Genomic DNA, 21133 nt, shown 5'->3' with positions numbered 1-21133 from the left:
GCCAAACGCTCCTGCTCGGGCTCCTCATTGTGCTCTCTGCCCACAAACGAGCCCCAAACCCCTGGAAATTCCCGTGTCAGGGTCTCTCTGCTTCCCTGAGGGTGGTGAGCAGCTCTCTGTTCCCTGCGCTCGAAGCAAAGAGCCAAAGCCTCAGGCGGGGCGGGGTTGAGACTTTGGCTCCTCCGGGACCACAGCGGGATTCAAAACGTTCTCGCTCTGTAAAGCATTCTTGCAGCACCCAGATAAAGTTTATTTGCTGACCATCTGTTATTCGCTTGTTTTAAAATGACAGAAAGCGGGAACCTCCCAGCCATCCACAGGTGGAGTTTTGCTTATTTGGAGCGGAAAATCCCGACAGAGCCGCCCCCATCTCTGCTGGGGAGTTTCTCCGAATGAATCATCTCCCTCCCTGCAAGGTACACAGCAAATCCCATTTCTTTTTGCTTCATTTTAAAGTTCTTTGGGGTGTGCCTGTGCCGGGAGAACCCAGGCTGCTCACCCTGGTGCAGCTGAGAGTATTTTATACCTGTATTTGGCCAAATTCTGGTTTTTTTTGTGGCATCAGCAGCGCTGGGGAGCTGCGGCTGAACCGGGGGCAGCTCGGATGGGGCTGCCCTGGGTTATCCCGGGTTTGTTTCTGCTCCGGGAGGATTTTCCGGGCGAGCACCAGCAGAGAGAGCTCTTCTCTCACTTTCCACCAGCGGCCGTTCCTTCGTCACCCCTGGAAATCGGGATTTGCTCGGGATTTGATGAATTCCTGACTCCAGCAGAGCTTTGCACGCTTTGTGTCTGGAAACCAGAGCGCTGTGAATGTCCAGGACACTCAGCATTTGCTCCAGGACTCAATTTGAACGCGTCTACTCAGACATTTGGAGGTCTTTTATACATTCAAAGGCAGAAATTCTGCTTGTGTAAATTCAAATAATCCCACCAACACTGCCTTTAAGACATGTATTTTAATGAAAGTAATTTTACCATGTTTTACGGATTTTGCTTATCTTGAAAAATGTGATCCTTATGATTATTTTAAAATTTACTTTGAAAGGTGAGGTTAATTTTTAAAACATAATTCCAAATTCTGACATCCTTGCAGCTTCTTAGGGCTGGTTTCTGTGCTCTCCTACAAACCAGGACGTACTGAGCTGCAGTTTCTTATCCTCTTTATTACTCTCCTGTTCTGCTTCCTTTTTCTCTCACTGTCCCAGCAACCCAGCACATCCTTTCTCTCCACCTGCTCACACTCTCTTCTCTCCAGTCTCCCTGCATTTTTCTGCATGTGGTTTTTCTCTTTTGGACCTTCCTTGTGTCAGGGCTCCGTCTCTGCCCTCTGTGCCCTTTCCCACCCACCAGGACCCTTGATTTTATATTTTATATTTTATATTTTATATTTTATATTTTATATTTTATATTTTATATTTTATATTTTATATTTTATATTTTATATTTTATATTTTATATTTTATATATTTTTTTTTTTTTATATTTTACCTCCACTCCCATACCCAGCTCCTGTTCCTCCTTGCCCTCCCCTTGCCACATTTCCTAAGTGACTTTTCCATTCACTTCAGTAAAAATCCAGAGTCAGTCATGCCAAGAGTGAATGTTTGCTGCTGTAGAATGAACATTGCACTATTTCATCTTAAATACCAGCAGAAAGCCACCCATGATGCTGGTTGCTGACAGGTAGAACAAGAGATGTGAAATACCAGAAGTATCTTTTCATGGAATTCTCATGTTCAGTTATTTAATTTAGGATTGTAGTTACTGTGTCTGTTTGAGTCAGGCCATGTAATTGCATTATACAGATCCACGTTCAGACACAATTTTATTTGCATCGAGAAAGAAAATGTCATTAGGGAAAATAATTTCAGATCACCTACTTCTGCATGTCTTGCTGGCACATAAGTGGCATTTGGCTGGTATGGAAAATCTGCTAATGAGCAGAGCAGCATCAAAGTTGGCATTAAAAATCCACCCCCTAGAAGGAGTAGCAAGGATGGAAATTATGGAAACTGAACTGCTGGGGTTGTCTGGAGTGTAATCAGAAAATTTATTTTTCATTTCTCTGATAGTTCTATGGAATCTAAAAATTGGTTGGTTTCTTTGAGGAAAAGTTATCAAGAACTGAGATTTAACTGTGCCTCTCCCTAGTCCCTGATAAATGGGATTATGTGTGACTTTCAGAGCTCTTCATTTTAGATTTAGTGAGGACCATGATGTGAAATCATGGAGGAGTGAGCTCATGAACAAATGCTCCCTGCCCAGGGGAGGCTTCTTGATCTCACAGCTTCTTAAGGAGAAAAACCATCTGGAATTTGTGTGTAGCACCCTGGAATGGTCCTGAAGGACAGCAGAACCATAAACTCTCCATGAAATGAGCAGCTTCAGCTCCTTCTCCATCCCTGTGCAGTGAATTGCTCCCGGTGGAATTATCCTCAAGTCCTCACTCCAAATTCACAACCTGACCAAGAGTGAGCACTGCACCAAAAAACCTTTCCCAGTTCAAAACAGCAAAGAAAAAAAAAATTATTACTAAAATGCCCAACATCAGCTGTGTGAGAGCTCTGGAAGGGCCTGGCACAGGTTTGTCCCCACGTCTGTCAGATCTGAGTGTGGCTTTATGATGTCAGCAGAACGTGTCATTGAAGTGTTGATTTTTAGGGAGTAAACATTAGAAACTGAACAGGCTTGCTACTTGCACAGTGTGCTTGAATGACAGCTGCTCTGTTTTCCTAAATTTCAGCAAGCAAAGTAGCTTGAAGTGTTCAGGAGCTAAATCTGTCAGCTTTCTGATACAAAGGAAATTTTGTGGGGTCGGAGCCCTGACAGAAGTGGGGGTGGAAGCACAGTGACAGAACAGAAATCAGAAATAAATACAGCTTTACTTTGCACTTCAATTTACATTCTTGCCATATTCTAGAGCCCGAAGCAGACACGCTTTAGGCCACAGCTAGTGTGATCTATTTCTGAAGGGCTGTGGGTGTTTGTAATCTCCCTTTCCTGGACATCCAGGGACAGCCAGAGCCAGAGCAGGGCTGGGAATGTGAGCCTGAGCTCAGGGAGACCCAGCCAGACCCTCCCCTGCACTTTCCATGGCTTTATTTCACCTGGCAATAAATTATAATAATGGCATAACCCCTCACCACTCTCAAACTCTCAGGATCTGGTGCATGGTTAGAAATTAATAATGCTTTGGGTTAGAAATTAATAATGCTTTGGGTATCGTGCCTTTGTTTCTGCAACTGCTGCTACTGGAAGCTCTCTGTGTGCAGATTTTATTCAAATTCTCCTTTTCTTTTGATGTCTCTGTCAGCATTTGAAGTTGACAGATATTTATCACGGAGTGCTCAGTGCCTGCCCTGCTCTCCCCAGTGCATACCTCATGGCCCTCTTGGTAAATGCTGAACTGGCAGAGATGCTGGCAAGCCTCAGACACACAGAATAATGACTGGGCTGGCTGCTCAGCCTAAAGCTTGGGCCATTTTGGTTGAGGTATTTTTTTTTGTTTCTTTGTTTTTTATTTGATGGCTGTTGGTTTGTTTTTGTGGTTTTTGTTTGGTTGGTTTTTGGTTTTTTGGGTTTTTTTCCTTGTTTTTTATTTTGGTTTGATTTTTTTTAATTTATTTGATTTTTTTGTTGTTGTTTTTTGTTTTTATTTTCTCTGCAAAAGGTAAGTGGGTGTTACCCCCCAAAAAACTTCTTTGTGTGGAAGCAGCTTCTGAGTTAGTTCTGACAAACTGGGTTTGATGCTTGGTGAGCATTCAATGATCCATCCTGGAGGCCCTGAGTGAGTCAAAGAAGAAGTTTAATTCATAGTTCTCAGTGTATTTCTCCTGCTGGTAGGTTACTCACTTGAAAAGTGGCCATATTTTACTGTCAGTGCCATTGGAAAAGAAATAGTGCTGGTTTCAGTAGAAATGAGAGAGAAGTGTTACCATAAGACAAATTTTTGACGAGTGTTCTTCTGTTGGTACAGATGGCATCTGTGTATTTTTATCACTATAAATCACTCACAGTTGGAGTCATGCTTAGTCCAATATCTTGCTTTATGTTTATTGACATAATCACAGTTTTAGAGATGATATTAATCACTCAGTTCTTTGGAAACATTTGGATTGGTAGATGAAAAAACATATTTATTTTGAGGAAGCAAATGGTACAATTAATTTTCACATATTTGTACATTTGCAAATAACAAACAAACTGTATTGCAAAGCAGTGAATTAGTGCATTGAAACGTTGATTTGTAAGCCTTGTTTTCCTCCTACAACCCACTGCAGGTGTGTGATAAATCAGGATTTCTGCACTAGCAGGGGATGCACTGGGGAGAGTTGCCTACATTTAAATGCAAACTGGATTTTTGCAGTTTTCCCCAAAAGTCCCAGCATGCTGGTAAGATTCCTCAAGAAGCCTTGAATTTGTTTTTTATAATGCTATAATTTTTTTTATTCCTGCTGACCGCAGCAGCATGAGCTGGTAAAGGTGCTCCCGGCGGGGAGGGGAGGGTGGGAGGGTTACACAGCACCAAACCAATATTTTCCTTCCCTTCTTTTGGGGTTTGTGCTGCCTTGTTTGGCTGGGAGCAGACCCAGAGCAGTTCCTGGGCCCCCCAGGCAGGGTGGGAGCATCTCCAAGGGGGGAGAGCAGAGCCAAGGGCAGCGGGGATTGTGTGGATGGAGCCAGGACATCCCCAGGGATGGGATCCCCATGGCAGGGCTGGGATCCCTGGTTGGATTCTGGGGTGCTGGAAATGTCCCAGCACAGCAGCAGGAATGGGATGGGACTCTCTGGGCTCTGCCCCTGGCCCTGCAGGAGGATGAGGAGGGAGCAGCTTTAAAGCTCCCTCCAGGCTCTGCAAACAACAGCCTGAAGGAAAGCAAGAGCAATGATTTCTTCATTTCCTCAATGAAAACCATTTCATTTGTGCCCTGCTTTCCAGGCTGTGGGAGGGGAGCTGGCCCCATGCTCAGCAGCTGTGGGGTGATGCCAGCTGGCTGTGCAACCCTGGAGCTGATCAAGATAGACAACTTCTTATCCACAGGTTTTTCACAATTAATGCAGCCTTCCTCTTCTGAACCTCAGCAATTACCCAGCTGAATTAACACTGGAAGAATGGTATTCAAACTATGAATTACTTAAATTCAGCTCAGATGTAGCCAGATAATTTTGCACCAGTAACATTCATTGAAAACTGTAAGAAAATGTGTGTTTCTATAGGCAGACACACCCAACCCAACCAGTTTCAAATTTGTACACACTTGCATTAGCAAATTGAAGCTTGCTTTGCTCAACTGAAGCATGAGTCATAAAGATATCAAAGAAAACAGCATCCAAAATTCCACCTGAAGAGGAACACATAATTAAAAAATTGGTTGACTCAAAGGAGCAGCCGTGTTCATAAGCAGAATTATCTTCAATGACCTTGTCTCTATCTAAATGTGCCTCCACACAAAGGGGCAGCACTCTGTCCCTGGGAGCCCTCCCAGCACATCAGCACAATTAATTATTCCAAGGAGTCAGGAGAGCTCTGGCACTGCTGAGCTGCTGGAATGTGGGAGGTGGGATTTGTCTTTGGTTCTGGTTTTTGTAGCATTTTATCAGCTCTGGTTTAGTGTTGATGACTCTGGGTGGAGCAGGAGGACACGGCATTTGTGATCCTGGTATAAAATCCAATCAGAAACTCTTCCCTGTCTTCACTGGATCTGTGAAATTCAATTGTCACTGTAAAGGAGAAGGGAAAGATTCTTCACGTCTGTTTTTCTGAGGGAATAATTCCATTAATTCCAGGGCATTTGCTCTGTATTTGCTGCCCTGTGACTGAGGTCACCATGTACCCCCCCAGATCTGGGAGCTCTCAGAAAAGAGCTGTGAGAGGATCATGCTCTGGAGGCTGTGAGGGGGAGAAAGGAATATTGCAGAAAATGATTTGCCTAATCCATTCTATAAATCCATATTCACACATCCATACATTTATATTTAGGTATTTACACATCACAGCAAAAGGGACATCAAAAGTTCCCCAGCTGAAGCTGCTGGGATGAGCTGGAGCAGCTTTGCCTGGAGCCCCTGACGTGAGAAGGGATTGTTCTCTGCAAGGACCTGGAATTCTGCATCAGGGCGGGCAGGAGGTGGAGATGGTTCATCTTGGATAACCTAAAATTCACAACAGAACCAGGGAGAAAAAAGCCTGACCCCAAATAAACGCATTTTCCTGTCAGCTGAGAATCTTCACATGATGGTTCTGGCAGACCAGGTGGTGGGGTTTGGTGTAAGAATGGCTTATAATAATTCATATATTGAGGTGTTAATCATGTTTAGAAGAAGCCCAGTAGTAAAGCCATGTTTGTAAACAGAAATTCCTGCCATAATTGGGTGTATTTGTAATTAAGTAACATTCTCTAGTGGAAATGACTTGCATCATAGTTTCTATATTGATTCATATGTCATTAATATTATATACAAGACAGAGTTCCTTCAAAGGAACACCAGGCAGCTGCAGAAAACCTTAATTTTTAAAAAACAATAAGGTCTACAGTGGAGTTACTTTCCTGACTAAAACATTGTGTAGCTTTGTGTACCTGCAGCTGGGGAGGAAGAGCTGGAGCTGTGAGAGCTCAGAACTCAGGTATTTAAGTGCAATTCTTTGGGAATTTCCCTGTGGGAGGTTAAATGTCAGACATGTCTGTAATGCCCTGACAGCCCCAGTGACCTCAGGAAGGTCTTCAGTTCTTTATTTATTTCCTCCTTCCTCTGTGTCAGAGGTACCAGCAGGTGGTAACTTCTTATATAATCTTTAATAACACCATGGTGCAATAGAAAACACAAACACAATGGGAACTCCAAATCAAAATACTGTGGAATTATTTCTTGCTCTTGATTATAACTATAGAATAACACTAAACCAACACAATAACATTTAATTCACATGTAAAATGCAACTGCTGGAGTTACAAATTGGGAATTGTCAGATATGAGAGAGCAGAAGTTGCTTCCCCACATGTGCAGGAATGCCCTTGGTGAGTTGATAAGGCAGATTGCGCAATTTTCCTATCAAATTTTATAAGATTGTTGCTGCAAGATTTCTGCCATCTGCACCTCATTTCAGTGAGACCAGCTGTGCTGGGGATATTTTGGCCACATCCATTTCATAACTGCAAAATTCATCTTTTAGCCTTGGATTTCACTCGAGATTTGTAAAGATAGAAAAAAAATAAAATGGCAAAGAGCACCACAAGTCCCTGTCCCTCTGCACTTTGGATGCAATGGTTTCCATGTCATCTTCTCCCTCTGTTAATGGGAATGAATATCCAAAACACCAGCAGGACCCCTTCTGTCTGAGTTGTGGTGCTGGTTAGACAATGGCATTAAGCTAAAGATTAGATAGAACTGAAGCAAGGTTTTCTAGATCTGTCTCAGACATCACATATGAAAGAGGCATTTAGTAGATGGGATTAAAAGTATTTATAAGCATTAAGATTATTTAAAAATCCTTCCTGATAACTTGCTGCCTTGATGCAGAATGAATGAGCAGAAATTTACTGACATGTATTTACAATTTTTTTGAGAAAATACTTGTTTAGATGCTTGGTGTCAGAAGAATATAAAATACTGGGTATGAAAGGTACTAAGATCTGTATGTGAAGTACATCAAAGTAATTCAAATAATTAAACCTTGCAGCTCCACTCTTCTGTTTAACTAAAATGTTATTTCTACCAAGATTTTTTCCCCTTACAGGTACTAAGACTGTCCTAATTATTTATCTTGACACAGTATTTAGATCAAAACCTGTAACAATCTGTTGTTTGCTGGGATTATAAACAGATTTTACAGTTTATATTTGTGTACACAGGCTCAGCTGCATGAAGCTCTGTTGGCAGGTGAGGACCATGATTGTTCCTACATCTTCTTTGTGGTTTTTGACAAGTATTTTCAAATGCAAATACTGACATGAACTAACCCTTGGCCTAATCTTCATCCTGGTGTGCCTTGACACCTCTTTTGCTCTGGGGAAAATTTGGTAGTTTTGAATGTTCTTTAACTGGCTTGGAATGCTGTATATTGAAATATTATATATTGGCCATCTCAAAAGTGCAGCCTGTGTTCTTTTAGCTTCCCTGGCATTAGCTGCTGAAGAAAGGGAGTTTATCAGATGGAATAGTTAATCCAGGGACTGGCTCATGTGTTTGATAATGCACTGGCTGTGGACAGGTTGCAGCTTGCCTGTAATTATAGATCATATAAACACATTACAGCAGGAGTTTCTATAGGCACGGTTCCAGGAACAATCTGGGCTTGTTCTAAATAACAAATATAGCACCAGTGCAAAGTGTGGGAATGGGCACATAACATCCATAAGAATGCTCCTGCTGGTTGGACTCCCAGTTGGCTGCTATGAACATGAGAACACAAGAAAAAAATCAGTTAATTGGGGAGTGTTAGGAAGCAGCTGGATGTAATTGTTTGGCCAAATGAGTAGTCTTGATGGTATGACCAAGTTCGCAAGAAAATTCCTTACTGTCACTGTTTGGCACAAATATGTGATATACAGGGAGGTTAATTGGCTGTTCTTTAAAATAATTGAAAAAAACCATCTTTTTTGTGTGTGTGGAGGCACCTCCTTGCTCCCAGGCAGTGCTCCTGAGGGGACATGGGCGGAATGTTTGCAGAACATGCAGGAGCATTTTTGGGTGGCTCCATGGACCAGGTGGGAGATGCCTGTGGCTCCTCGTGACTGCATTCCTCCCTTTGTCCCAGGGGGAATTCTCTCCCTGCCAGGGAGGCTCAGGAGTCCAGGCCCTGGCTGGCACTGTGTGCCTGCATTCAGAAGTGATGATTCCTCCTCGTTCTCCTTCTCCACTCCTGTTTTCATCCTTCTGGAACACAACAGGAGCTCCTTGTTCTCCCAGCCCGCAACGAGAACCTCGCTGGTGGCTTTGGTGCCTCTTGGAAGTGGCTCACCCAAAACCAAACAGGCAGAACCTCACAGCAGAAGAAATGTGCTGCCAATAACCAACTGAAAGAATTGCTTGAGCTGTAAGAACTGGAATGCACAAGGAAAAGGTACAAAACTTGCAGGAAGGGACTCAGGTCCATTGACTCATCCTTTATTTTTCCCCCTAAATATTTCAAAATGTGCACTTTTTTTTTTTTTTTTTTTTTTTTTTTTGTTGTTGTTGTTTTTTGTGTTTTTTTTTTTTTTGGTTTTTTGTTTTTTGGTTTTGGTTTTTTGTTTTTTTTTTTGGTGGGATTTTTGTTTTAGATCTTTTGACATTTCTGTCGTATTTCATTTTTTCCACGTTTTCTCCCAAGGCCTGGAGGATAAGGTTTAAAAAACCCATTTATTGAAGGACAGCTCATGCATTCCTGTGCAACAGAAGAAAGGAATGGATGAATCCAATCCAGTTCCTTATGTGGGAAAGGAAAGTGGTGTAAAAATCAGAGAATGAAAGTCAAGAATCTTATTTGGGGTCTGCAGCTGCAATATTATTCATGGCCTGTGATCAATAATTTGCCAACCCTTTACTTGGCCTGCCCCCTATGATATTGTGCAAAATGACAATTTTTCATTAATATGCCTGAATAAAAAGAAAAAAAAATAATTTCACATCCTTATAGGGATAAATAGGTCCAATATAATGGCAGAGGATAGCTGTTGTTTCTTTTGGTGAGTAGGAACCGTGGGATTCTTTGCAAAAACTCTCATTAAAGAATTAAATTTATCAGGATACATTCCAAGAAAGTATTGTGGACAGTACTGACACTCTGGAATGAATTGTCTGTCAGAACTTTTAGAGATACTGGGCATGGGATCTCAGCTTGTTCTCATAATAACTTTGGTGATGATGCTTATCACTCTTATAACTATTATTATTTTTATATAGCTGATTAAATGTCATAACACTTGGCAATAAATGTCCTATTTAATTACAATAGAGGGACAGCTGTGAGGTGTAGTGATGAGTGGCCTTTATTTCACCACCTTTGAAGTTTAACTCCACCCTACAAAGCGCCTTATTCCTGAATTATACCCATCATTCTCTCTCTAAATCCTTGCACAAGACTGAAGATTGTTGCCATCAACTCAAAACAACACGAAGGTAACAAACCCAAATTTTCTGGGTCTGAGCCATTGTGAAGTTGCCTTGTCACTTATCTTTCCCAATGCACTGGGCTCAGATGATTCTGAAATTCATCTCTGCTCTTGTCTGGAAAGAAAAGCTGCACAGCTTGGTCCATTCTGTTGTTCTAGTGCTACCAGACTATAAACATTTGAATTATTAAGTGAAATTGCATGCAAATATTTTATTAAAAATAGCCATATCACTTATGAGAAATGTTATTTTATTTTGTAAATGTTCTATGCTTTCCCCTATAAATGCCTTTCTGGTAATTTCTGCCAGCTCACTCACTTCCCCTTTGTATTCTGTTCAGTCATTGGCTCCATGAGGATTGACAAAGCTACTCCAAAGTCAAGATTTCTTTTCAAATGTTTGTTCATATTTTAAGAATCCCAGAACCAGGCAACTTCCAGCAATTACAACAAAAAATCAATCTCGGTGAGAGAAGTAAGGTACAGGACATAAATCGTAATTAATGATTGGGAAAATTTAGGGGAAAAGTTGAAGATTCTCAACATTATATTTAATTGTTTGTCCAGAAATACCACACAGAGTAAAATCTGCCACCATTGCAATGATGCTGTGGGTTTGAGTTACAATGCAGGATTATTACACACACAGATTCGAGGTAATCAGCTCTGTGTCCTGCAACAGAATCCTGAAATAATTATAAAAGTAATTATGACAATTCATTTGCAGAGAAGCTGTGGCTGCCCCTGGATCCCTGGAATGCCCCAGGCCAGGCTGGACAGGGCTTGGAGCACCTGGGACAGTGGAAATGTCCCTGCCCATGGCAGGGGTGGCACTGGATGGGCTTTAGGGTCCCTCCAACCCAAACCATCCTGGGATGCTCGGTCTGAACTGAAATGTCCTGCTCTTTCCCATGTTCAGACTCAAGCTGGGTAATTCTCTGTGTTAATGTGCTGAGGCTCCTGCTGGTTCCTGGTTTGACATTCTCTGTGCTCCAGGAAGGGAAGATGCAGGGAACCAGATCACCTGGCCTGCAATCAGCTCCCAAACTCCCTGCCTGGCCTGAGGGCACCTTGTGACTCCTTGGCCAAACCCAAACACCTTCCAGGCTAAGTGAAGAGATTTGGGGATGCTTTGGAGCAGTTTTGCAACCCCTGAGTAATTCTAACTGTGTGTGTTTGGTTTGCCCAGAGAGGGAGAGCCTGCCAAGAGAGCAGATTTCTCCTTCTGTCAGGTATTTCCAGAGAGTCTCTTTTGCTTTGAGTTTTTTTCAGTGGAAATGTCTTTGAGATTATTAAATGTGATATCTTACAGTCTTTAGCCTGTGAAAGGAAATAGCATTTTCCCCTCTGCTCACCACAAGCAGCTCTAGAAATAATGGTCCTGAGAGGCAGCAAGGGAAATTTAAAGATAATCTCAAGGAAACTGATAACAACAGTTAAGGCAGGGAGTGGATTGCCTACAGAGGTTCTGCTGTTGCCAGAAAGGGACTGACAAACTTGAGGATGCATTTAGGAGCAGCTGATCCCTCAAGATCCTTCCACCTTGCACTGTGAATTAATCAGGAACAGAAATGAAAAGTGCCTTGCTCCTTTTCAGCCTCAGAGGTTCCTTTCCTTCTCAAGGCAGGAGTTATGACCCTGACTTGCTTCTACTCTCTTGGTTTATTGGTTTATTACAGTTCAGTTTGTGTGGCTTGGAAAAGCAGATTTAGCAATTGCACATGGCAGAGATTGTTGTGGTGTTTGTAGTTCTTTCTCTTTTGCTTTTTCCCAAGACTGACAAAGAATCTTTACAATAAAAATGAAATTATTATAACAGTCATTCTTACAGGCTTGAGCTGTCACATCCATAAAAATACACCAACAAATATAAGTCCACACAGAAATGTTAAAGGACAAAGAAGACATCAGGATGTTGGTGGGAAAAAAACCCCAAACTGTTGTCTCTAATACTGCATTTAAATAACTGTCATAGGCAAATTCAGAGTTTGTCATTTCAACTAAGAAATTCCAATTGGTGAAGCCAGGAGAGTTTTTCCAAGTGGAAAGGTGTTTAATTCCCTGGGATGGGGAATGATGGTTAAGCTCATTTGACAGAGAGCTCTCTCGTGTTTGAATCTGAGAATGAAATTCTTTGCACGTGTTTGTGCATTGGGTGAAATCAGAGGTCTTTGTACTGTGTTTACTGAACAGCTTTTATGAGATATAAATACCAGCACATTCTGGTGGGTTTCTAACAAACAGAATGGTCTGCTCAGTCCCAATATGGTCCTGTGTTAGAGCAGATTGGATGGTACCCTTCGACGATGGGAAATGCATTTCAATTCCATCCAATGGCATGTATGGCTTATAAATTTAGAGAGGCTGTGGGTGTAGAGGAGCTGATTGTATAGCATTATTCATTACGTGCCTCAGATCAAGTTTTGGCTCCTATTCTGTTCAATGATTGCACATTAGCATTCTTCTTGATCTTTGGTGCGTGACGCTTCCTGCAGAACTGGTTTGAGCCTGTCCTCCTGCTTGAAGAATATTCTTTCTTCTGCTCCTGTCATTAGAAAAACTTATTATTGATAGTTGATGATTTTCCAGAACTCTTCCCAGTTCCTAAAGCTACAGGCTGGATACTCCCAGCCCAGCCATGTCTGTGGAGCAGCACTGATGGGTGCAAGGATGAGGGGTGCTGGATCATTTAGGAAAAGCTCCTGGGCTCACCTTCGACTCTGGCCACAGGTAGAAGGTTCTCCTGTGTCTTTCTGACTGATCACTTGGGTTGGCAGCTGACTTGCAATTAAAATAATGAGGTAATTATTGAGTCCTGGGAGTGATAGTCTAAATTGCACTGACCACAGAATTAGCAGTTTGTGAATTAGTAGCTTGTGAGGAACAGAGTTGTCTCTCTTCACTCTCACTGTCTGTAAAGCACATGCCTCTTTCACACTGAGTTTATTTTAGCCCCATGCTCTGTGGTGTAAAATGCTTTGTGGATAATCTTCCTTAGAGACAGAGAAATTGGGCTGCAGGGAACAGAGGAACATCTTTTCTGATGCAGTTATATGGTTGTTTACTACTACTACTACTACTACTACTACTACTATTATTATTATTATTATTATTATTATTATTATTATTATTATTATTATTATTATTATTATTATTATTACTACTACTATACTACAAGATTTTTACCAATAGCTTAAGAGCTGATAAGTGAACAAAGCCAGGTATGGCACAGACCATCCCCAAGGGCAGACACAGTGTCTGAAACACGCCACCTCTTATTTACCCTTCTGGTTTTAACTTAGAAAAAGAATTCCAATATTTTTACCTTAAAATAACACATCCTGTTTTTCAGGTAGTCTGGAAGCATGGAAGAGCAGTGCCTGCCTTGCACAGGAGGCAAACACATCTCAAGTTGATTATCTACAGCCATGTCTCAAGTAAGGACCATTCTCACTTCCAGTTATTCCCAATTTAAGGATTCTATGCAAACAGGGCAGTCCTAAAACAGCCTCCTTTAGCTGCAGGTTTTTAAGCCTTTCTTAATTTGCTTTAAAGCCTGAACCTGTTTATGGCTGAAGATCCTACTTGTTCCCTGGTCCAAGAGCAGCCCAGAGCAGGGAGGTGGGTGCTGATGAATATTCTGAGGTGTTTCTGTGGTTTGTGAGGGTCAGGGACTGAAGTGACTCCATTCTGGTGCAGACCTTGCTGCAAATTTCAGCTTTCAACCATGCAGGGGTCTGGGGACACCTCCTCAACTTTTCAGCACTGCTCCAAACACCAGGATGGGGACAACACAGATCTGACATCTCATGAGAAGCAGCCTAACTCCTGGCTAATAACAAAATAATTTATCTCAAGATAAACTGAGATGGAAAATGTGAATTTCTGAACACAAAGCGTGCTTCAGGCGGAATGGAGCTGATGCTTCACAACAAGCTCCAGAAGGTGCTGATGCCTGAGCAGTTTGGAGGAAGGGTTTTTGATTTTCCATTGTTTCAGGACAAAAGAAACTGAGAGTTAAAGCAGATTCTTTAGAACTGAACCAATGCAGCAATAGCCCATCAGGCACAGAGAGGATTCTTTAATGTCTCTGTGGTGGTGAACTGCCTTTTTAGCCTGTGTGTACCTGACAAATTATGCAAGTGAAAGCTTTTTTTGACAAATATAATAATTCACAGGTAAAAATAGTAAAAGAGTAGGAAATAGAGTAACAATAATAAAAGAACAATTATGTGTGAACCAGACAGCAGAAAGCAGAGAAGGAAAGCTGAAGTATTACAGTGTGTGCATGAGGTAATGTAGAAAACACAATCTGGTGGCATCTTAGTGAAATGGAAAAAAGTGTAAGAAAAAGCAAATAATGTGATACAAAGATAAAAGCAGCAGCTAATGTGGATTGCAATAGTACATGGAGTGTTGGGATTGTGCACTTGTGGACTCACATAGCTGGGTAAATCATCAGCAGTCCCACAACAGGGATCCCCTTCCTAGTGCTGCAGCCAATGCCCAGGGATGACTGAAACCCTCATTTGCTCATTTGCTCAGCTCTGTAAATGAGGAAACAGGAGGCAATTAGTGAAAGCCAAGACTCTTTAATCTCTCACTGCTCCATGGACTTTGTTCTTGCTCTGGAGCTTTATACAGACTGTGTGAGTGTAAAGACCTACCTGGGAGGAAGGTGCAAAGTATAAATAACCCTGTTCATTATAAACCAGTAACCCTCCATATCCATGGGGTGTTTTAAAACATCATTTACATCCCAACTGCATGTGGCTGGCTGATCCAGCAGGGAATTTACAGCAGCTGAGGAAAGAGTAATCTGATGGAGTGGTTAAGGAAGTGCTTTGAGTCAGTGGCAATAATCCCCAAAATGCTGAGCTGTGTGTTACCCCCCTGTGCACCAAAATTCTTCCTAAGTGTTAATCAGGGTGAGATACAGAAGGAAAAAACTTTTTTCTTAAAACTTTTGTGCTTCCTCAAACTGGGTGCATTTTGCTGGCTCCAGGCAGTGACTGGTTTTGCCAGCAGCATTGTACAGGGTTAGCTTTACTGGGGTACAATTAATTCTTTTATTCTAGTTTGGGGGCAAAACTGGCAGAGTAAAGCAAGTCAGAGACTAGACAGAGGAGCTGTGTCAAAATAAAAATTCCTTCCTCAAAAAATCCAGCAGTTGTGGGTTTAAACTGCAACTATTCTAATTGTGAAATCAAAAACAAAATCAAAATACACATGTGACTGGAATGTTTGGATTTTGACTCTTTTCCAACTCGAAACACAAATAAAGAGGAGTTATAAAATTAAGTGCAACAGCACACGCTGTCCCTATCAGCACAAGGATCTCACTTTTGGAAGCATAAGTTAGAACTTGTCAGGTGGCTTGTGGGCTTAAAAAAAAAAATCCAAACCACCAAAAATCATACAACACAATCAGGAAACCAGATATTCATCACTTCACATAAGGCTCCTATCTGAATTCTTTCTTGTGCTAAAAGGTTTTATAAGATAACGAGAACTTTTATGCTCAAGTGGGTGATAAAAGCCATAAAGCCTCCCAGAAAATGGAAGTTCTCATAAACAAAACACCAAGTCCCATTTACAGAACTGTTTCATGTTTGCACTGCCAAGTTGCTGATGGTGCATAAAGTTGTTCTCTTAATAATGAGTTGGGTAGAGGAACGCCCAGCATCCCAAAATGTGTTACCTCCTCAGAGATCTGCATTTTAATCAGCTGATGAAACAGATGTGGGAGGATTGTCAGGAGCTCTGGTTCTGAAATCCCACAGAAGCAGCTATAGATTTTATAAATTTTTATAGGAAAACAAAAATCAAGTTAGTTTCTTGCTTTCTACCTGCCTGGTAATAAACAGGTCAGAAATTGAAGCTTTCTCAGAAGTGGGAAGGGCTCAGAATGAATAATTTTTTCAAAGATAAATTCTGCACAATGTTTTACCTCAGCAAAACCAAAAGTCTGCTAAATGCATCCATAACCTGGAAATTTTTCTGTGTTGCATTAAGACAAACAGCATAAACTCTGTACTCACAGGAAATTGAAATTTCGGGTGTAAATTATAGGAATTTATCAAAACTTAGGTCACACCAAGAGAGAGAAACTGTGGAAAACCCCCTAAATTTCATGACAGAAAGATATATACTATAACATATACTATGTATAGCCAAATAATGTGATGTAGAAGAGAAGCTCTGTAGGTCCCAGCATGGCACAAGGCATTTCAGTCAGCCTCTGGCTGCCACAACAGCAGCAGTGATAATGTGTAAGTAAAATCTAGTTGTTACTAATGATGTAGAAGTAGAATCAGGTTAAAATATCCCTATTCCAGTTTCTATGCCCAGATTCGTCAGATATTCAGCTGTTTTGTTCCTGTGATGCACATTGACCAAAGAACTGTTCAATGCACTTGTTATTTAAAATTCCCATCATCCTTCATCCTCAGAAATTTCACAGCAGTTGAATAATGGAAATGATGATGCATCAGAAATTAAGTATATCTTAAGGCATTCTTTCATCTTGAGAGGTTTCTGGGTAGAAAAACAGTCTCTAAAATCTATAGCAGATTTTATTTATGGATGTTAAGAACTTACTCCCTCACTTTTAATAGTTTTATATTCCAAATACTTTTCTCTTCTACTTGCTTAATGATTTCACGTTTTCTTTAAAGACAGACCAGCTGTTTCTGAAACACCTTTTTAGTCATGTACAAGTAACAGCAAAGATAAACCCCCACATCCCTGCATTGTTCTCCCCAAAAACACCAGGTACCAACACTTATTTTAATGTGCCACAAGCACAGCTCCTTTATCCCCTTTAATAAGGAGCTCTGTTCCTCAGGCAGTCCGTCCTGGACAGGGAAATGCAAATTGTTGCTTTGGAATTGAACAGGTTTCCTGCTCTTTGGTCATAATGAATGTAATATCTTTCCTTGGCATGGAGCTGAGCAGTGTTTAACTCCCAGATCAGCTCTCCCTGTGTTCCACATGTCTGCAGGCCCTCTCCTTTGTCAGTTCCCTTCCCCTGAACTGGAAATTTCAGCTGGCAGCCAAACACAGATACCACTGCTGGGGCTCGCAGGACTTTTGCAGTGTCAGGATAAAGTTTAGCATCATGTTTTTATTTTCTACTAAGCCTTAAAGTGTTATGTTTATCATGCAATGTTATGTTCTGAAGGGGGTTTTTTTGCAATTGATATTTGGCAAATAATAACTGGCAGTGTTTCATTCGGCTGAGGCATTTACTCCTTAGCATGCTGAAAAAAGGTCTCTAATGGGTAGCAGGAAAGTTGTTCAATGAGGGTTTTTTTTTTGCTTGATCACCAATCTCCTGTATGGCATTAATTATCTGAAACAAAGTAAAGTGACTGTTAAATACCCTCAATGATTCAAACAGGAAAATGGGCACAACAAAGGAGTGACTTCTGCTTCAGGGTAATGAAACTGAATTGTTTCATTTCACACCATGAAATACAATCTTTTGAGTAGTTGAAAATACTGAGAGCCATCACAAACCCAGTGTCTTTATAAAACAATGTCATTTATTCTGTTTTGGTACTTTATGTACTGCTGTTATACTCTAATACAAAGATGATTTTTCCTCTCTGGTGGCACAGCAAAACTAGAAGTGTATTTCCATGCTCCTTGACAAATTTAGATTATAAATCATCCCAGATACTAATCAATAAATGCAATTTTAAAATCTTGATATTTTTTCATATTCCAAGGATTTCCATTTATTTTTGAAGTGTATAAACTACAATTGATATCATAATTTATTATAAGGAACATATTAATGGGATAAGAGAGTTTTCCTTCACTCTTTATGGTCTGATCATGAGCTAGTGCCAGCAAGGTAAATGAGTCTTTAAACCATACCCTAAACTCTGTTCAACCCTTTCTGTTCACTGAATTTTCTTACCACTGAATATAAAAGGAGAATTATAATTCCAAAATCACTCAAGAAGCATTTCAGATCCAACCCTGCTAGTCATGCATAGCAAGGCACCTTGTTAAAACACATTTCTAAATGCAATATAAAATGATACAGCAGGCAAAAAGTCATTGTGGGTGAGCACACAGAAATGTTGTAGGGCACAGTGGGAATGATGGGCTCTGAGCAGCCCCTGCTGCTCCACCGTGGGGCTGGAGTGCTGTCCTGAACAACTCAAGGAATTTCACCTCGTGTGCTTTTTTGTTTTCTTCCTGTGGGAAGCAGAGCCACGAACCACAAGGGCAGAGGGTCAGGCAGCCCCAAACCCCAGCTGCCATCCTCGCTCTCAGCATTCTGTGCCCCAAAACTGCACAAACTGGAGAGGAGGCAGATGGGGCTGCAGGTGCTGCAGAGCCAGCTCTCCAGCACTCCTTGGGTGCTCCCCAGCCAGACCTTTGCTCAGTGCTCACCTGTTGTTTCCCATCCCCATTCAGCTCCTGCTGCTCCTCTTAAATCCCCTCAGCCCCAGCCTGGGCCCCAGAGAGCAGAACCTGCTGGTGCCAGGCATGGCCACAAAACCTGGCCTGCATCAAGTGGGCTCTGACCATCCTGGGTCATTTCTGCTACCAACACACCCAGAAATGAGCTCAGTTTGCCAGTGCTGTACTTGTGACTTCAACAGCCAGTCCTAGACATCTGTTCTCTTGTCTGAAAATGCCTCATCTTCATGGCAATCCCTGGTGCTTTCGCTGGTCCAAAGCAGAGCCCTGCAGCCAGGCTGTGCCAGCCTTTGGAATGAGGACAGGGACACCTTGCTTTGATTCCCTCTACCAGCTGCTGTCCCACCATCAGCACAGCCTGACCCTGAGGGTAACAGGAACAAAGTGGGGACACTGGGATGAATGGATCAGGTAATTTGGGATGGAGTGGGGACACTGGGCTGTGTGGATTGGGTCATTTGGGATGCAGTGGGGGCACTGGGCTCTCTCTGCAGACTGGCACCTTCCACCAAACCTCAGGTGCAGGATGGCTCTGCCTTCAAAGGGAGGATCACACAAACAAAGCCTCTGCTCACCAGCTGGTTCTGACTTCACTTCCAGCTCTAAAGCCTTCCTCCAGCTGAAAGCAGATTTTTATCTGCCTCATCAAGCTGCTTATGGGGTGCTGCTGCCTGCCAGGCTTCGTAACCCTCTGTGCCTCGGTCCTTCAGAGAGCTTCCCAACCCCATAAATAATGTAAGTATAAATGTTGTAAACACTGTTCCTGATCGTGGTGTTCCCAAGGGAGTATTTTTCTATTTTATATCAAAGCAGTTCTGTTCCTTGTAGCCCCAGCTGTCACAGCCAGAATTCCACAGCAGGTAACACCCTGCACAGCACAGTGCAGCACCATCCCAGGGTTGGGATGCACATGGAATTTTGGTCACATTAAAATGCAGAAGCTTTGTTTGAGGCTCTTTTCATTACCTGGTACAGATCACCCTGCATGCATTAGGCACTGTTGTTATTTATGACTCCAATAATCCTCACCACATCTGCAGAGCCTTCCGGAAGCTGTTCCTATTTCCATTCCAGCAGGATGACTCGGGGCCAGCTTTCTGCTGACCCTGGTAGAAACTCCTTTATTAAGCAGGGCAACGTGTGCTGCATGCAGGTAACGCTCCTGAGCTGGCAAACCAGCACTGTTTCCACATTTTGTATTACAGCACCTTTTCCCCTGAGGAGTATTGCTGCAGTTTCTGTAGTTTCCGACTGAAGCACAAAAAACTTTCTTATGGTCTGTGTAAAACAGAGGTTGTTGTAATCATATTTTACTGCTTTCTAAGAAATGCTCTTTTAAAAATTGTTTGTGAGAAGACACTAACAGCTCTTACAAGCTCGTGAAGCAAGAATGAGGTTTTATGACAAGATTTTCTTTTCATGTAGTTCCTTTGTAACCTGTGGGATAGAATTTACCTGAAATGCTTTTTATAGACACTCCTATGTAAAGCAGGGTGTCTATTTGGGTTTAATGCCTGGAGGAAATGGGAAAAATTATATGTGATGAATGTCTCCAGATGTCACAGTGCCTTAAAATACCAGATCGTTGTAGGCACTCACCCTGAAACCCTTACCTTTCCAAAAGCCTCTTGAGCAGATTTGGTGAACACTTTTTAATTTTAGAGACAGAGTTTTCAGTGAGTGGCCAGTGTAGAACATGGCAGAAGGATCTGCTCCATCCCCTCAGAGGTGTTTTGCCCTAACATGGTACTTTAGAAATTAGTTTTTAGTCTTTGTGACTGACGGTATTATGTGGCCTTACAGCACAGTAGGCATGGAGGGGAAACAAACTGACAAAATTAAGAATTTTGGGTTTATCATTAAGAAGAATATTTATTACACAAGATTCAACAATTATGTTATTGCTACACGACCTTGCAGAACAAAGTTATGTTCTCAGTTAGGGCTTGCCTGACGCTGCCAGAGGAATCCAACTCAGAATATGTTGGATTGAGAAACCAAGTTCACATTCCTCTCTGCAGAGTGAGATTTGAATAAGTAACAAACTGAATCCTTTCTATCTAAGAGCTGTGAGGTGTTCCATACATGATGAGAGCTGGGAATGAGAGCAGGACAAGTGGGAGAAGGTGGCAGAGGGTGGGATTAGATGGGATACTGAGGAAAATTCCTCCCTTTGAGGCTGGTGAGGCCCTGGCACAGGTTGCTCAGAGTCACAATGGCTTTTCCATCCTGGAAGTGTCCAAGGCCGGGTTAGATGGAGCTTGGAGCATCCTGGGATGGTGGAAAGTGTCCCGGCCGATGGCAGCGGAAGGAACTGGATGGGCTTGAAGGTCCCTTTGAACCCAGACCAGCCTGGCACGCTCAGATCGGCCGGTCGCTGGGCAGCCCCTGCTCTGCCGTGCAGGGATGCAGGCACAGCACCGCTCCTGCCCCGGCAGCTGCTGCTCCAGGCACAGCTCCTGGGGCCCACCGCGGCTCCTGCAGGTGCGAACGGCTCTGGGCCAACTTCATAACCTCCCGTGAAAAGAATACTTAAGTTCACTTGCGTAGCAGGTAGCTATGGCTTTACACTCCCTACACACGTTGCAAAGAGAACAGCAAAG

General features: G+C 42.2%; 1 long non-coding RNA gene across 1 annotated transcript; it reads left to right on the top strand.

The window, feature by feature from the left end:
- The first annotated feature begins 8843 nt into the window (after positions 1-8843).
- Positions 8844-19266, top strand: LOC134425519 (uncharacterized). The gene is made up of 3 exons (XR_010029704.1): positions 8844-9061; positions 13444-13528; positions 19131-19266. It is a non-coding gene; the product is annotated as an uncharacterized LOC134425519 (long non-coding RNA).
- Positions 19267-21133: the final 1867 nt, after the last annotated feature.

The sequence above is a fragment of the Melospiza melodia genome, chromosome 16 (genome assembly GCF_035770615.1).
Source record: "Melospiza melodia melodia isolate bMelMel2 chromosome 16, bMelMel2.pri, whole genome shotgun sequence".
NCBI classification, from domain to species: Eukaryota; Metazoa; Chordata; class Aves; order Passeriformes; family Passerellidae; genus Melospiza; species Melospiza melodia.
The sequence above is the reverse complement of the archived record's forward strand: the minus strand, read 5'-3'. Positions and strand labels throughout refer to the sequence as shown.